Source organism: Hippopotamus amphibius, chromosome 10 (genome assembly GCF_030028045.1).
Source record: "Hippopotamus amphibius kiboko isolate mHipAmp2 chromosome 10, mHipAmp2.hap2, whole genome shotgun sequence".
Taxonomy (NCBI): Eukaryota; Metazoa; Chordata; class Mammalia; order Artiodactyla; family Hippopotamidae; genus Hippopotamus; species Hippopotamus amphibius.
Genome location: NC_080195.1, coordinates 105803632 through 105821819, shown reverse-complemented (window position 1 = coordinate 105821819; position 18188 = coordinate 105803632). Strand labels below are relative to the sequence as shown.

General features: G+C 45.3%; 1 pseudogene; it reads right to left on the bottom strand.

Moving 5' to 3' along the window:
- Positions 1 to 16850: 16850 nt before the first annotated feature.
- Positions 16851 to 17237, bottom strand: LOC130830468 (60S ribosomal protein L22-like 1; annotated as a pseudogene).
- Between the last annotated feature and the right edge of the window lie 951 nt (positions 17238 to 18188).

The window sequence follows — 18188 nt, the reverse complement described above, 5'->3', positions numbered from 1 at the left end:
CGCTCTAGAGCTCGAGAGCCACAACTACTGAAGCCTGCTGGGGTGTGGACAAGGGGCAGGGGGGATCTTGCAGGGCATCAGGGCGTTGTAAAGGCTTTGGCTTTGACTCAATGCAATAGAGGAGTCCCTGGAAGGATCAGAGGCAAGCGTGCTGACTTGCTCTGACCTAGGTTTTTAAGAGGCCATTCTGGCTACTGTGAGGGGCAGGGAGACCAGGTGAGGCTATGGGAAGAATCCAGACACTGCATTGATGGTGGCCTTGATGGAGGTGTGAGAAGTGGTCATATTCTGGATATACTTCAAGTTTAGGATTTGCCAACAGATTGGATGTGGGGTTAGAGAGAGAGAGGAAGGTGCCTCCCAGGTTTTGGCCCAGGTCACAGCTGCCACTCACTGAGATAGGAAAGATTGTAGTGACCTTTTGGGGACCATCTGCTAGTCCTGCAAGGTCACAACCTGCGTGCTCGTCCCTGGCTGGGTTTATCATTTTTTATTTCTACCAAAATGGCCTGGTTTGTTCCAGCCTTTGGTGGAACTTTCCACAGAGAGCTCTGGCTTTAACCCTACAGACAAATCAGCTGCTTTTGATGAGAATGATGTTCGGTTGGTCCACGGAGAGCTCCTGCAGAGTCATTCATTTCGAGTGCTTGTTTAGGAAGTGTACATATGCATACATTTTATGTGGTAACAGAAAACTACCTTTTATTTTATTTATTTATTTATTTATTTATTTATTTATTTTATTGAGTGTAGATTTTAGTCTGAGGGTACAGATGCCTTTTTTGTTTTATTTTTTGGCTGCATTGGGTCTTCATTGTTGCACGTGGGCTTTCTCTCGTTGTGGCGAGAAGGGGCTACACTTGGTTGCAGTGTGCAGATTTCTCATTGGGGTGGCTTCTCTTGTTGCGGAGCACAGAATCTTAAGCACATGGGCTTCAGTAGTTTCGGTGTGTGGACTCAGTTCTTGTGGCTCTCGGGCTCTAGAGCACAGGCTCAGCAGTTGTGGCACATGGGCTTAGTTGCTCTATGGCATGTGGGATCTTCCTGAAACAGGATCCGAACTTGTGTCCCCTGCATTGGCAGGTGGACTCCCAACTACTGCACCAACAGGGAAGTCCTGAAAACTACTTTTTAAAAATAATATTTATGGAGTTTAGTTGATTTACAATGTTGTGTTAGTTTAAGGTGTACAACAAAAGTGAATCAGTTTTACATATACATATATCCACTCTTTTTTAGATTCTCTTCCCACATAGGCCATTACAGAGCATTGAGCAGAATTCCCTGTGCTATACGGTAGGTCCTCATCGTAAGATATTATGGAAAAAACTGAATGAACTTTTTGGCTAACCCATTACTTTTAATTTTAGGTCCATCCTTTGGAGTTGAGCTCTCTTTTTCACTTTCCTTCTGTCTCAGTGATAAAAAAATTCATGTGGGATTTTTTCTTTTTTTTTTTAAATTGAAATATATTTGACATGTAACATTGTGTAAATTTCAGGTGTGCAACATGTTGATTTGATACATTTGTATATTGCAACATGATTGCCACTGTAGTGTCAGCTGACACCTTTATGGCAACACATAATTATCATTTTTTTTTTGTGGCAGGAATAATTAAGATCTAGTCTCTGAGCAAGTTTGATGTTTTTAATACAAAATAGCTGTCCATAATCATTATACTGTGCATGGATCTCCAGGACTTATTTATCTGCTAGTTGGATGTTTGTATTCTTTTTTTTTTTTTTTTTTTTTTTTTTTTTTTTTTTTGAGGCAAGGAATATGACTTTATTCAGAAAGCTGGCAGTCCAAGAAGATGGCAGACTAGTGTCTCCACAAAAACCATCTTATTGGAGGTCTGGATGCCAGTTTCTTTTATAGAATCAGAGAGGGAGAGGCAGTGAGGAAGTAAAGTAAAAAGGCATAATAGAGAGGGAGAGGCAGTGAGGAAGTAAAGCAAAAGGGCCATCAATCTTGCAAAACATCTCCTGGAATGACTAGCCTCAGGGAGGGGATGTGTTAATTTCTTCTTTTCTGCAGCCATTCACAGGTGGGCAGGGCAGATTGTCTTGGATGTTTGTATTCTTAAACAACATCTCTCCTATCTCCCCCACCCTTTTGCTCCCAGGCCCTGGTAACTATCTTTCTCTTAATTCCACCCCCAAGCTCCAAAAATAGTATGTTCATTGCACTGAATTTCCAAGGTCATTGTGGAGTGGGTTCAGAAATATGGCCTCAGCATTTGTGGAATGATTTTGCTTGTTCAAATCCCAGGCTAAAGAAGGGGTTTGTGACATTGCAGTGTGCTCTCTTTTGGAAATCTACTGGTAATCTCTTTAACAGGACAACTTGTACCTTTCAGAGAGCATTTGGGAGCCCATTACAATGTCCAAGCACACTGACACTTTACTGTTCAGATGAATGGTACTTATTTGAATATTATTTAGATAGTCAATACTTAGGTACTTAATTGTCTTTTGAAATTACCATCAAGGTTTAAACTTCCAGGTACTTTAAAACTGTTTTCAAGAACTGAATGTCCAAATTGCATAGAAAAGATATAGAATAAAAACCTTCACAAACGGTTAAAACTGAAAGCATCCTATAAACACAAACGTGGAAGATGCCCCTTGGCACTAAGACAGCACCATCAAAAGAAAGAGCATTTGTATTCACTGTCCTTGCTTCACATTTTGTACAAGGCTTCTTGAAGCAAAAGAACTTTGCTAGAAATTGGTGGTTCATGTCTCCTGTTAGACTTGTTTCTGAAAACGGCTTTCCAAGAGGGTTGAATGATTTCCCACAGTGTTGAGCCACAAACCGAAACATTGTCTATAGGATTGTTTACTATTTTTTTCTTTTTAATCAGTTGGCATTGAAGAAGTCATGAAGTAGTAATGTAATTTATCATTACTCATTTTTGGCGGTGGCTTAGAGTTTGTATTTGTGGAGCATCAAGTTGGCCGCAGAGAGCATCCTTTTTTTTTTTTTTTAAGATATATTTATTTATTTATTTATTCATTCATTCATTTTTGGCTGCATTGGGTCTTTGTCGCTGCTGCACGCAGGCTTTTTCTAATTGTGGCGAGTGGGGGCTACTCTTCGTTGTCATGCGCGGGCTTCTCATTGTGGTGGCGTCTCTTGTTGCGGAGCATGGGCTCTAGGCACGCAGGCTTCAGTAGTTACAGCAGTCGGGCTCAGTAGTTGTGGCTCTCAGGCTCTAGACTGCAGGCTCAGCAGCTGTGGCTGTTGCTCCGCGGCATGTGGGATCTTCCTGGACCAGGGATCGAACCCGTGTGCCCTGCATTGGCAGGCGGACTCTCAACCGCTGCGCCACCAGGGAAGTCCCACAAAGAGCATCCTTGAACACATGTGCTGTGAGCACGATGCTTCTTCAGCTGGTTGGAGGGGGATGTCGATGAGCGTTCCTGTTGTAAAAGGGTGTGGTACCAACCTTGTGAGCTGTATGCTTAATTTTTCCTTAAACTTCTACTATTAAGTTTTTCCTAGGACAGAGATGAAAACAAGAAACATTTTACAGTGGAAAAGTTCAAACATATTTTTCAAATTTAATGTCCAAAGTAGAGAGAATATTTTTGTCAATTCCTGTGTGTCTATCACCCAGGTCCAGCAATGATCCGCACTCAGCAGTCTTGTTTTGTCTATATTCCTAATCTGCTGAGATGTTTTGAAGCAAATCCAGACGTTAGGTTATTTAATCCATAAATACATTATTATAGAAAAGGGAAGGACCTAAAAAAAAAACAACTAATGATATAGAACAAAGGCAGTTTATTTTGGATCCTGGCTTGTGGACTGGTGCTAATTCTAGTATTATTTTGTCACTATTGACTTGCTACTTGAGACATGCTTGCCCCATTCAATAAAAGTAGATATATTAGCTATTCTGTTTGTATATTCTGCAACTGTATTTTGAAAGAGGATCTATTTATCCAACAAATATTTACTAATTCCTACTATGGGCCAAGACTGGACTAAGCACCGGGGACTCAGAGACAGAACACCCCATGCTGGGAAATCAGCCTTGACACAAATGTCTCTTGAAATGCTCTCTGGTAGAGGTGTATGTATGGATTGCTTTGTGTCTGGGAGATATTTCTTTCTCTTGCTCACAATTTAAAAAGTGCCTTGGATTCTGCACATAAGTGATATCATATGATATTTGTCTTTCTCTGTCTGACATACTTCACCAGGTGTGACAATCTTTAGGTCCAGCCATGTTGCTGCAAATGGCATTATTTCGTTCTTTTTTATGGTACAAATGAACTTATTTACAAAACAGAAATAGGGTCACAAATGTAGAAAACAAACTTAGGGTTACCGGGGGTGGGGGGGAAGGGGGGAGGGATGAATTGGGAGATTGAGATTGACATACACACACTACTATATATAAAACAGATAACTAATAAGGACCTACTGTGTAGCACAGGGAACTCGATTCATTACTCTGTAATGACCTATATGGGAAAAGAATCTAAAAAAGAGTGGACACACGTATATGTATAACTGATTCACTTTGTTGTACAGCAGAAACTAACACAACATTGTAAATCAACGATACTCCAATAAAAATTAAAAAAAAAGAAATCTGGAAAAAAGAAAAAAAATGCTCCTTGATCCCAGTTAACTTTCAAGTGTTGCTTATTAATTAATTAGGGTTACACAATTTACAGCCCATTTTAGGTGTCTGTAGTTTTATCACAAACAAACAGACCAGAGTTACCTTTCTTGATGCGTGCAACTCGAATGAAAAGGCTTGCACCGCTTCTCTCCAAATAGCACACACGTTGCCTCTAGTTTAGTAGCAGAAACTCTTAAAATGGATTCTGTTTCTGGAAGTGAGGGAAGAGCAAGAGAGGGAACACAGCAGGGAAGGTTGGGGGGAGGCAGGGCAGACCAGGAGGGCCCTCAGCATGACCAAGTCCCCAAGGGCCTCCCCAAGTAGTGGGAGGTGCCAGTAGCAGCCAGGATTTGGAGATGGAGTGAAAAGCTATCAAATGCCTGTGATACGCACACATACACACACACACACACACACACACACAGAGTCTCTCTGGCTCTCTGGGAGTTCCACTTTCATCACCTGGTCCATTCGGCCTAGCACAGGTGGGTGGGGGTGCAGCCTCCTTAGACAGGGTCCATCACTCTTTTCACTGCTCCCCCTCCCTCTCCTCCTCTCCCCAGGTCCCTGGCACCTGCTGAATAAGACCAGGTCCGTGTTGGAAGCTGCTGCTCCCTGGCCTGGGGAGGGCAGTGGCCTCCAGCCTGGGGAGTAGAGTGATGATGTGTTTCTGGGACCTCCCCTCTCCCTGCTCCATCCTTACCTCTGGCCTGAGGTCTTCGGGCTGGACTCCCCCTTGGTGGGCTTCCGCCCGGTTGCAGCCACGTGTGCTCAGGCCCAAGGGGCTGCAGGCAATATGCTTGGGCCCAGGCCTGGAGCGGCTGAGCTGGTTAATTAGTGCGGGTGCACAGGAAGCCCCATCTGCTCCCAGCATGCTGTGCTGCTTCAATCCCCCCACCCTGGATTCCCAGGCCAGGCAGAATTCCCATCCTCCCACCCCGCTCTCCCTGGAGATGGTCCCTCCCTACGTGCCTCATCAGGGGGCCCCAAATCATTGTCACAGTCTAGGCAAATCCTGCTCTCTACTCTGCCTGCAGGACAGGTCGGGACAGGTGGGGCAGGGAGTCAGGGGACAAAGGAGGGGCAGGTCCCACCAGTGATTGCTGGACCCTCCCTGTGCTGCCTGCAGATCCTGGGGCCCCTGCCCTCCTTTGTCAAATGCAGGCACAGCCCCAACGAGGACGGTTTATGGCGATCCTGGCCTCTTAACTGGGTTCTTCCAATGCAGAGCCTGAGACAAGGGCTTGGATGTGGGTGGTTTATTTGGGGGGGGATCCTCCAGGAAGTGGAAGTGGGGGAGAGGGGGTTGAGAAAAACAGAGGGAGGAAATGCCAAGTAGAGGTCCATTATTGAGATCGATGCTGGGGGCAACAGGGATCTTGCAGGTGAGAAAAATGCCTTTAGAATGTGTGAAGTCTTTCCAGGCTTGCAGTCTTTATCCAAGTGGGCAGGCAGAGCAGGAGAGACTGGGGGGAAGCACTAAATTGCCGTGAAATGTGTTCTAATCCAGGCAGTAGGTCTAGATTCTCTCTCCTACTTCAAGTGACATAAACTCATACAATTTAGCAAATATTGGTTCAACTCCTTCTACTGGATTTAATGGAATCGAAGACATCACTGCCTGTAAAGGCATGCTGTTATTCTAAGGAGCACTAAGGAAAAAGCTGCTAGCTAAATTATGATACATTCTCCAATGTAAGATACTTTCCTAGTTCAGAGATGAGATAGTGTGAAAGGACGTGAGTCTTGGGACAGGCACAGCGTACACCACACCCTAGTGGGAGTAGGTGGAGATGGCGAAACTGTCTTTGCTCCCTGGAGAGGAGAAACACCGTGCACCACTCAGGGAGAGGGCAGTGATAGGTGGGACAGGATGACAGGAACAAATCGAGTAAGTGCCTTCAGAGCACAGGGGAAGAAGAGATGAATTCTGGTGGGGAGGGATCAGGGAGGCCTTCCTGGAAGAGGGGGTGGTATCTGAGCTGGGCTCAGAGGATGGCAGGGTTTGGACTATTGGGTATAAAGGGGAAAGGTGCTCCAAGAAGTAGCAACAGCATGGACAAAAACTCCGAGCTGTCCTCGAGATGCAGAGATTGTACTCGTCTCAAATGTAGGGTTTGAGGATGAGCAGAAGAAAAATAGTCGAGAATTAGAAAAGCAACGAATACCCCCTTTGACCCCCAAATTCCACTCCCAAGTGTATTTGCAAGAGAAACTCCTGCTCAGGGCACCAGGAGACAAACACATCAGCATTTACAGCAGCAGTGTTTATAACAGCAAAACATAAGGATGTTCTTCAGCAAGAGGAAGAGCAGGGAGAAGCAGGATAAACTGGGAGATTGGGATTAACCTGTACACTCTACTCTATATAAAACAGATAACGAATAAGGACCTACTGTATAACACAGGGAACTCTACTCAATACTCTGGAACGGCCTACGTGGGAAAAGAAGCTAAAAAAGAGTGGATAGGTACTTGGTGGTCCAGTGTTTAAGATTCCATACTTCCACTGCAGGGGGCGTGGTTTCCATCCCTGGTCAGGAACTAAGATCCTGCATGCCGTGTGGTCCAAAGAAACAAACAGACAAACAAACAAAGAGTGGATACAATGTATATGTATAACTGACTCACCTTGCTGTGCACCTGCAATGAACACAACATTGTAAATCAACTATACTCTAATAAAAATTAAAAAAATAAGTATATGTTCATTTTCTCAGATCAAAGCCATTCTCCCCAATACACGCATTTTTATCGCCTCAAAAAAAAAAAAAAAGAAAGAGAGACTGTTTATTTAGGGAAATCAACCTGCTGGAGAGAAGCAGGGGAGGCCGGAGCAGGAAACGCTTTTAGGGGATATTCCAGACCGGAGGCGATGGGGTTCTGAACCTCGATGGTGGCAGCGAGAACAGGGAAGGGGGAGCGGGTAGGAAGGACACCACAGGGGAAGGGGTGCCGGGGTGGAGATTGGGAACTTCGGGCCAGGAGCCCGGCCTTTATTTTTTTTTAAAGGGAGAGGGAAGCAAAGAGGATTTATTTGGTCTTGGACGTGAACTGCCCCCCCTGCCCCCCACCAGGGCACTATACCTTGCATTTAAATCAATTGGTCTCTGAGACACAGTTCTGCTCCCATTTCCCGTTTCTCTTCTGCTCTCACCCTCCTTCACTGGCCCCTCTGTCCTCTTAGCATCCAGGTTTCCCACAGCCCTGCCTTCGGGTCACGAGCTGCCTTGCTTTGTACCCACCCTCCCTGGGGCTCTCATTCCATCTCACGAGCTCCACCTCTGAGCTGACCTCTCTGCCAACCTCCCAGGGTCCCTCAGTGCCTTCCACTTGGCGTTTCTCCAGTGAAACTCTGGTCCTTCCAACCCTCATCTTTCCCTTGTGCTCTGCACACAAGTAGACAGAATGCTCCCAACCACGAGGTTACCCAACCCAGAAACTGGGTCTCCTTTCACTTCCTCTATCCCATCAGCTTCTCCTGACCTCCCTCTTTGTGCCCCTCCTCGCATCCTCTTGGCTTCTTTTTGGGTTCTGGGCGTTGCTGTGACCACCAGCTCTAGGGTGTGGCCTGAAGCAGGGAAGTGGGTACCTCCTCCTCTCTGGCCAGGCCTGTGGGGACTTACCTGGCCATCTGGGCTTGTGTGTAATCTTGGAAGTTCAAGGAAGGTAACATTCCTTTGGACAAGTCTTGACCCATGGAGGTGGAGTTGATGGTCAATATTCCCAAAGTCCATGTCTTGAGTGGACAATTCTGCGTCCCTACACACTGGGGGCCCTTCACACCTCCTAAGAGGGTCTGTAGGGGAGCCAGCCTCAGCTGCCCGCTGTGAGGACCAGCCCAATCACGCCCCCCTGACTGACTCCCTCTCCCCTCTCTCCCTCCTCCCAACCCCCATTGCTCTCCCCTGGGATGACTTCCTATACTGCCTGCACATAAGCCCGTGTCACAGCCCCTGCTTCTGGGGGAGCCTCAGTTAGACACCCCTTAAACATCCCTCAGAGCTCTTCCTCCCCATCCAGTACCACCCCCGACTCACACTCCTGCCATCACTCACATGGACCAAGTCACAGCAGCTCATAGAGTCGATTCGCCTCTATTCCTGTTCGATTTGAATCCATCCACATTTTAGCTAGTGTGACCTATACAAGGCAAAAATCTGGCTATGCCACTGCTCTGCTTTCAGTCCTTAAGAAGCATCCCAGTGCCCAGAGAATAAATCCCAAGCTCTGTAGCACGGAACACAAGACACTCCTAGCCTGGTCCCTACTTGTCTCTCCAGCCTCTCCTGTGGTTTTCTGCCTCCTGTTTACTGGTCTGTTAACTCCAAGCTGCTTGAGTTTCCTGCACATGCAACACTGTGTCACCCCGCAGGGATTTTTCTCATATGTTTGCCTGAATGCTGCCACCTTCCTTGGCCTGGTTAATCTTCACATGGTCTTTTTTTTTTTTTTTCACGTGGTCTTTAAGACTCAACTTGGACGTCACCCGCAGCCCCTACCAGAATCCTCTGCTGTCCCCACTGTAGAGCAATGCTCTGTTGATCTGAGCTCCTCCAGGGGAGGAACCACATCTATTCACCTTTATTTTTTTTTAGTGATTTATTTTTTTATTTTTTATTTTATAAATTTATTTATTTATTTATTTTGGCTGTATTGGGTCTTCGTTGCTGTGCGCGGGCTTTCTCTAGTTGTGGCAAGCGGGGGCTACTCTTTGTGCGTGGACTTCTGATTGTGGTGGCTTCTCTTGTTGTGGAGCACGGGCTCTAGGCACGTGGGCTTCAGTAGTTGTGGTTCGCAGGCTCTAGAGCGCAGGCTCAGTAGTTGTGGTACACGGGCTTAGTTGTTCCTCGGCATGTGGGATCTTCCCGGACCAGAGCTCGAACCCGTGTCCCCTGCATTGGCAGGCAGATTCTTAACCACTGCGCCACCAGGGAAGCCCTCTATTCATCTTTAAATTGCCACCATTAGCGAGGTACCTGGCATAGAGCAGGTGCCTGAGAAGTATCTTTTTAGACTAAGTTCTAAATTAAGTCACCATTGATACCAACTTTACGTTGCCCAAATTTATCATAGTTGTTGGTCCCGTGGGAAATTGGGGTGCTGGGAAGTGCTGGGGAGGAGGGCTGGGGAAGGCGTCCCTAGGTGCTGGGGCAGGGAGGGGACTGGACCCCCTCCCCACTCCCCACGCACAGCTTTGCATTCACTCTGCCCTCATCCCCCAGGCCCTTGTCTAGTTGGCTCCCCTCTTCCTCTTCAAAAATATACTCTCTACTCCCAGTACCAAAATCTGTATGCGTTTCCGAGGGCTGCCATAACAAAGTACCACCAACTGGGTGGCTTAAAACAATAGAAAGGTATTGTTTCACATTTCCAGAGGCCACACGTCCAGAATGAAGATGTCGGCAGGACCGTGTTGCCTCTGAAGGCTCTAAGGAAGAATCCTTCCTTACCTCTTCCAGCTTCTGGTGGTTGCCGGAAATCCTTGGCATTCCTTGGCTTATAATTGCATCATTCCAATCTCTGCCTCTGTTCTCAGATGGCCGTCTTCCCTCTGTGTGTCTCCAAATTTCCTTTTCCTTATGAGGACACCTGCCATTAGATTTAGGGCCCACCTTACTCCAGTAGGACCCCCATCTTAACTTGATGACATCGGCAAGGACCCCATTTCCATAAAAGGTCACGTTCAGAGGGGCCAGGGTTAGGATTTCAACATGTCTTTTTTAGGGGACACAGTTCAACCCAAAATAACTACGATTCACTGAATACCTTCTGTGTGTCCAGGATTGTGCTATGTGCCTTGAGTGTAGAATCATATTTAATCATCCCCATAACCCTGCCAGCTGGGTCGTATTATTGCCCCGATTTTACATTCAGAGACCCTGAAGCTCAGAGGGGCCCCACAGCTAGTTAGGAAATAAGTACACACCCTGTGGTGTGCATCATACATTATCAGCTCCGTGGCCATCGTGAACAGGATGATCTGGAGGCTGATACGAAAAAAAAGGGATCGCGGGCCTTATCTTCAGCAAGCTGAAGTCTGATGGTGGAGTCAGGAGCAAATTGTCAGAAGAAAAGGGAAGAATCTGTGTAAGGCAAATAGATACCCAATTATGAGACATCTCAGAATCAGAGTTTGAGTGAGGCTGAGCTAATTTTATTTTCCGAAGTTCCTGACATATTAGCTGAAAAAAAAAGAAGGAATGCTAAAAGAGGCTTACATAAAGTACAAGATATTTCAGATGTTTACATGAAACAACTGAACACTTCGACATGTTGCAAATACAATGTCAGAGTAGTCTCAATTGGTGGTAACATCAAAAGCCTGAAAAAGGAAGCTTTCGGAGAATGTGAGCTTCTGGTTCTGAGCAGAATACGGACCACAGAGAAAAGCAGACGTGATAGCCAAATAAGGAGAGAGGGGTAAGCTCCATTGGGCACCATGCTTCTGAGAGGACGGGCCATCTCCCACCACACAATGGCCAGCGGGGATGGGCTGTGTGTGTGAGGGTTAGGGAGGGGAGTGGTCCGCACGGAGCAGGCTGACAGAGCAGTTGGTGACCCCGTTTCCCTAGCTTTCAGCCGAAGATATCCCAGATGTCCTGGGAGAGCCGTTGAGTGCTCCCAGCTCCGGGTTTTCATGGCTCTGCCGGCTTAGCACCAGACAGTGGTCTCTACCCAACCAACTTTTTAGAGAAAACCTTTTCCTGAGGGGACCTAAAGCTTGTGGTTTCAGAATTAACCCAGAAAAAGATCCCTCTTGTGACGGGGAAGGGAACTGCCAACCTCCACACAGCTCCTTGGAGCAGGTATTTGAGGCTTGGATTCAAGCAAAACTGGTACATCCCATCTGACCTTCTAGTCTCCTTAGGACCAGTATCTCCACCTGCAATCAGAAGTCCCTGGATCGCATCAGAACCTGTGCAGTCAGAGTCTGGGTAGAGGCTGGGAGGGGCAGAAGTTCTGCAGGTGATTGTCACACACACTGAGGCCTGTGGTCCATCACTCTAAGCTTTGGGGTGGAGGTAGGCTGGAGAAGACGGGGTAAGTTACTGATTCTTGAGGAGCGGGGCAGTAGTTTACGGGACTGGGAAGGAGGAGGCCCATGTGCTAGGCGGGTGCTAGGCGGGGTGGAGGATGTGCCGTTGTGCTGGTGGCTATTTAGGGAAGACTGAGCCAGGTAGCATCCCCTGAGCCTCAGTTACTTAACAATCCTGGCCCTGTTGCCTTGTCGTTTATTCTGGTTACCAATGGCGTGCAGCAAATCACCCGAAGCCCTAGTGGTTTAAACAGCAGCCGTCATTTTATCATCCCTCACAGTTTCTGTGGGTCACAAGTTCAGGAAAGGCTCGCCTGAGTGGTTTTGCAAGGTCTCTCATTTGGCTGCCTTCAGATGGTGGTTGGAGCTGGAACACCAGGGATCTGGGGCCACTGGGAACTGGCTTTCTCTCTCTTTGTGTATTCTCAGAGGCTTCTCCAGGAGGCCTTCCTGGGCGGGATTGTTGGGGCTTCCTTATTACGTGGCTGCCTCGCGGGCCCTTTGGCATTGTGGGGGCTGGGGGCCCTGCACAGGTGTTCCAGTGAACAGGGTGGAAGCTCCATTCCAACCGCCCCCCCCCCCAACACCACCACCATTTTTTCCTTTTTTTTTTCTTTTGACCGAGCTGTGTGGCATGTGGAATCTTAGTTGCCCAACACGGGAGCGAAACTGTGCTCCCTGCAGTGGAAAGCTCAATCCCCTTTTATGACTCAGCCTGGAAAGTCATGCAGTCACATTCTGTTGGTTACAAGTGAGTCACAAGCCTGTCTAGACTCAAAGAGAGCAGGCACAGCACAGATCCCCACCTCTCAATGAAAGGACTGTCAGAGTCGCGGACCACAGAGGATCCTGTGGGATGGAAGATGTTCTCACAGCCATCTTGGAATATTGGACATTTATATATAATATAACTATAAGTACATATACAATATAAATATATTTTTGATTCAAGATGTGAAAATATATATGTAGTGTGTGTGTGTGTGTATATAAAATATATTTGATTCAGGGTGTGAAAAAAGTATATATATAAATGCCTTTCCTTGGATTATTCTCAAGGAGTTGGAGCTTTTCATTTTGAAAATGAGGAGCTGGGAGGTCTTTATTCTTTTGAAAATATGCTCAGTGATTTTTGAGGCCTAAGCCATAAATAGTATTTTTTCAGATGTCATTTAAAAATTATTGGCTTGATTATATATGGATGGATGCTTAAGAAATACCTCTTCCCATTTTATTGATCAGGAAACTGAAGTTCAGAGAAGAGACCCAAGGTCCAGCATAACAACAGAACCGGGACTAACCAGGATTAGCAATTTCTGGTTTCCACATGAATACACTATTGAACTGCACAATGAAAAATGATTAAGTTGGTCAATTTAATGTTATGTGTTTTTCACCGCAATCTAAAAAAAAAAGAGTTTCTGGGTTTCATCCTGGAGCCTCCATCAGGTGATCCCCGTGGGTGTGGGGAAGATGTTCACAGTTTTCAGGAGTCATGCTGCAATGTCCGGGAGCTGATGACACTCCAACAAGACTCAGACAAAACCGAGGACAGTTTGCTTTCTTGCAAAGTCTGCCTGCGAAAGGAGAGACCGGGTCCTCTGCTGATTCCCACACCTTCAGTATCACCAGGGAGAGGAAATGATCCAGTTTCTTTCTTTTTTTTTTAAATAAATTTATTTTTTAATTATTTCTTTATTTATTCATTTTTATATATATATATATTTGGCTGTGTTGGTTCTTCATGGCTGCGCTCAGGCTTTCTCTAGTTGTGGTAAGGGGGGCTGCTTTCACTGTGGTGCTCGGGCTTCTCTTGTTGCAGAGCATGGGGCTTCAGTAGTTGTGGCACGTGGGCTTCAGTATTTGTGGCACATGGGCTTCAGTATTTGTGGCATTCAGGCTCAGTAGTTGTGGCACACGGGCTTAGTTGCTCCTTGGGATGTGGGATCTTCCTGGACCAGGGCTCAAACCCATGTCCCCTGCATTGGCAGGCGGATTCTTAACCCCTGCGCCACCAAGGAAGCACTGATCCAGTTTCTTGTTTGTCTCATTCCTTAAAATTAATTCATACTTGTAGGAGGCCGACAGGCATTGGGTAAAGATAACAGTTTCTGGAAAAGCTGCTCCATTGCTGTCCCCCCCCCTCCCTGATCCCCCCCCCCCCCACTCCCCGCCTTCCTGAAGAGCTCCTGTGGTTTTTAACAAAGGCGAGAGAACCACTTTGAAATTTCCTTTGTTCCATCAGAGCGGTGAAGCTGAAAAAGAATAGGTTCCCGTCTGGACTGACAGAGGAGTGATGGGGGCAACAGGCTGCAGAGGAGGGGAGAGAAATCTTGGAGAAGTTTCCATATGCTGAGGAGTTGGCGGAAGAACTTGAAGCCAACTGCGCTCTTTTGAACAGTGCTCGTTTCGCTCGGATCCGATGTGTCTCAAGCGGCCCATGAAATTTTTACTACATTTTGTCCACCCCCTGTGACCTGACGTGACCCAATCAGAGATCTGTTTTGGCAATGTTTTCAGAGGGGATTGGAATGACCCGGGCCACAGCCGAATTGACAGTGTTTGCTTTAATCAGGAATGATGGCTTCTGGTGGGAGAGGAAGGCAGGGGGTTCAGGGAGCCGTGAACTTTGTCACAGAGCAATGGCTTCTGTAAAATTCACAGCAGTTCCTTCCAATTCTGTCGGAATGAGCTGGAGTGATTACAAATGTATCCTAAGGGTTCCAAGGAATGATGCAAACGGAGTCTTATTCCAACCTCAAACGCATGGGAGGGGAGCTGAAATGGGCGAGACATGAATTCTTTTCATTGCTGGAAAGCATTTTATTTCGTACTCAATAACTCAGATTAAATAAGTGGAAATAGATGAAAAAATATGGACCTTGTTTTTCTAAGCTATTACAGTTAATCTATTCGGGGGATGTATCTTCCAAATTGCCATTGAATTCCCCATGGTTGGTTAAGAAGCCCCCAAGGAAAAAGACTGGTTTTACTTTCAGGTCCCTGAAAACCTGGAGACTTTTCTTAGTGTTTCTAAATGTGGGAGAGTAGCAACGAGTCCCTCTGGCTAATTATTCGTTTGATTCAACACTTGGATGCCTTTGAGCCAGTGTTTGCTGGTCTGTTTTTATGACTGTTCTGGAATTATCTTGTCAACCCTTTTAAATTTTATGCTTCTTATACTTTTCTTGTTAACCTATGAGACACAGGGCTCACAGCCACACTGGCAATATCGTTTCTGGCAACAGTAACATCATTTTAGTGAATTCCACCTAATTTTAGGTGAGTCCATGTGACCTTGATAGAAATAGAAGCAAATGAAAAATTCTTTGATTTTGATGAAAATATATGAGATGCAAAACCTCGAAGTGGTAGAAATGCTTTGCAGACATAAGGCTATTTGAAACAATAAAGAAATGGTCTCTATGACCACCACCATCGTTGGAAGCCTGTGAGTCATGGCCATCTGGAAGTACGGATCCTGTGCTGAGCAAGGCCACTAAAGCAGCTCTGGCCAGCTCAGTGGTGGCTTTTATTTGTTCCTGCTTTTACCATTTTTGCAGAGCAACGGCCTCAGCAAATATGGCTCTATAAGACTGTCTCCTGGCTTCATTAAGTTTGCTTCAGTGTCGCAGGCAAAATAAGACTGGTGACTGAATCAAAACTCACAAAAATCAAAATCAAAATAGCCACCAGAAATTCTGAATGCAAAGATTTAACTTGGTCAGGCTTGTGGCATTTGGATGAGTGACCAAAACAAACTTTGCTTTTCCCTAGAGCTGTGGTCCCTACCATTGTGGAACTATAACCCTTTCTTATTGGATATTTGGTTTGGTGACATTTCCCCCTATTTCTATAAGAGCTATATAAGATACACACAGACATATGTGTGTGTGTGTGTATTTCAATTTAAGCAACATTTATGTAATTTTCTTATGAAAATATTGTATTGATTTTACTATGCCATTGGGGGAATTTGGAGATGCTTTGAGCTTTATAAAGCCAAGGCTGAGAATGGCCATTCCAGGTAGATCTGCTGCTCTGTTTGGGCACCTGTCAATTAATTTTCCCCAATTCCAGAGTGTGGGAAACAGGAGAGCCTCACTGAGTTATGCTTGGCTGTGGTGAGAAAGAAGGTATGATTTGGAGGATAAGGGCTAAGCTGTAACACTGCTTGGACATTTTGTTTTATTTTATTTTAATTAATTAATTAATTTATTGGCTGTGTTGGGTCTTTGTTGCTGTGTGTGGGCTTTCTCTAGTTGCAGTGAGTGGGGGCTACTCTTCTCTGTGGTACATAGGCTTCTCATTGTGGTGGCTTCTCTTGTTGCGGAGCATGGGCTCTAGGCCCACGGGCTTCAGCAGTTGTGGCACTCAGGCCCAATAGTTGTGGCTCGAGGGCTCAGTTGCTCTGTGGCATGTGGGATCTTCCTGGACCAGAGGTCGAACCCATGTTCCCTGCATTGGCAGGTGGATTCTTTTTTTTTTAATAAGTTTAAATTTTATTCTATAAAGTTATACCCAAAATTGTGCTTCATTTTTTCACTATATATTTTAACTTAAGGATATTTGTAAAAGCAGTACATTTCAGAAATCCTGGAATAAATTCCACTACCTATAAGCTATTTAAATATTGCTTATGTAAAGTATTAACAGCCAAAGGTGGGGGCGGTGGTACAGATGAACTTATTTACAAAACAGAAGTAGAGTCACAGATGTAGAAAACAAACTTATGGCTACCAGAGTGTAAGGTGGGGAGGGATAAGCTGGGAGATTGGGACTGACATATACACACTACTATATACAAAATAGATAATAATAACCTGCTGTATAGCACAGGGACGTCTACCCAATATTCTGTAATGGCCTATATGAGAAAAGAATCTTTAAAAAAAAGAAGTGGATATACGTATAACTGATTCAGTTTGATGTATACCCGAAACTAACACAACATTGCAAATCAACTATACGCCAATAAAAATTTTTTTAACTATTAAAGGAAAGCCAGCACCATATAAACAGCATACACTTAAATAAAAGAGATTAATGCTTAACATACAGAGTAGTGTTTTTCATTCACCAATAAACTAAAGGGCCATTTCAAGACATTTCTCTTGTATACTTCATTTGTTTTGTTAGCAAGCAAAGCCCCGTAAGGGTTGGCTTCATCTAGTCCTCAGACTTGGATCCATCTTCATCTTGACTAACCTGGAAGTAATGAAGGTCATAAGGCTCCTTGTCAGATGCAACTGCATGAAACCAATCACGAAGATTGTTCTTTTTAAGGTATTTCTTGGTAAGGTATTTCAAACACCTTTTAGAGAACTGTTTCTCAGAAACAACTGTGATTTTATTCTTGAAGCGTTCAATGTGAACAACATTCCCAAGATTTCCAGGTTTTCCATTCACTTTAACCTTCTCCCATAGAAACTGTTCAAAATTTTCAGAATCAAAAATTCCATCTTCTACTGGATGAGTAAGGTCCAAATTAAACTTCTAGGTTCACTAAGGCTTCTTGTCTTTCTTCGGCAACATCTTGAAGCCCGGCCACGTGATCAAAGAGTACAAGTGGATTCCTTTTTAAAAAAAATAAATTTATTTATTTATTATTTATTTATTTATTTATTTATTTATTTATTTTATTGGCTGTGTTGGGTCTTCATTGCTGCACACGGGCTTTCTCTAGTTGCAGGAGTGGGGGCTACTCTTCATTGTGGTACTTGCGGTTCTCATTGCAGTGGCTTCTCGTTGCAGAGCAGGGCTCTAGGCACATGGGCTTCAGTAGTTGCGGCACATGGGCTCAATAGTTGTGGCTCACGGGCTCTGGAGCGCAGCCTCAATAGTTGTGGTGCGTGGGCCCAGTTGCTCCGTGGCATGTGGTATCTTCCTGGGGCAGGGATGGAACCCGTGTCCCCTGCACTGGCAGGCGGATTCTTACTCACTGTGCCACCTAGGAAGTCCCACAAGTGGATTCTTAACCTCTGCACCACCAGGGAAGTCCCTGCTTGGACATTTTAAGTGGCTCCTGCTTTCAGCTTTAGCAGACAACTTCCTGGCCACCTTGACAGTTGCTAGTTGCTAAGCCCAGAAGCCTTGATCCCCTCTTAGAACTCCTGACTCCAAGAGGGTACCAGAACTGCTGGGATTAAGACTGCATTTTCTTATAAGTCTCTTTTGCTGATAGGTGTGGTCATAATACTAATTTCTGGCCTATCGGTCAGGATGTAAATAAAAGAGTAATGTGACAGCTTCTAAGGACATTCCTTAAAAAGTGGACTGGTTCTCTTCTAAAGTAGAAGGGACAAAATAGCAGACACTTTAAAAATAGTATTTCTCTTTCTCCCTCATACATTACTGACCCTTTTAGGCACCTGTACGTGTGCAGATAGTGACTTTTGGGGGGTCATGGAGTGGAGGGGGTTTGGAATAACACAGAATAGATGAGACTCCTTATTTCCCCATTTATTAACTGTGTGCTTTTGGGCCAGTTGCTTGCCTGTTTTTGCC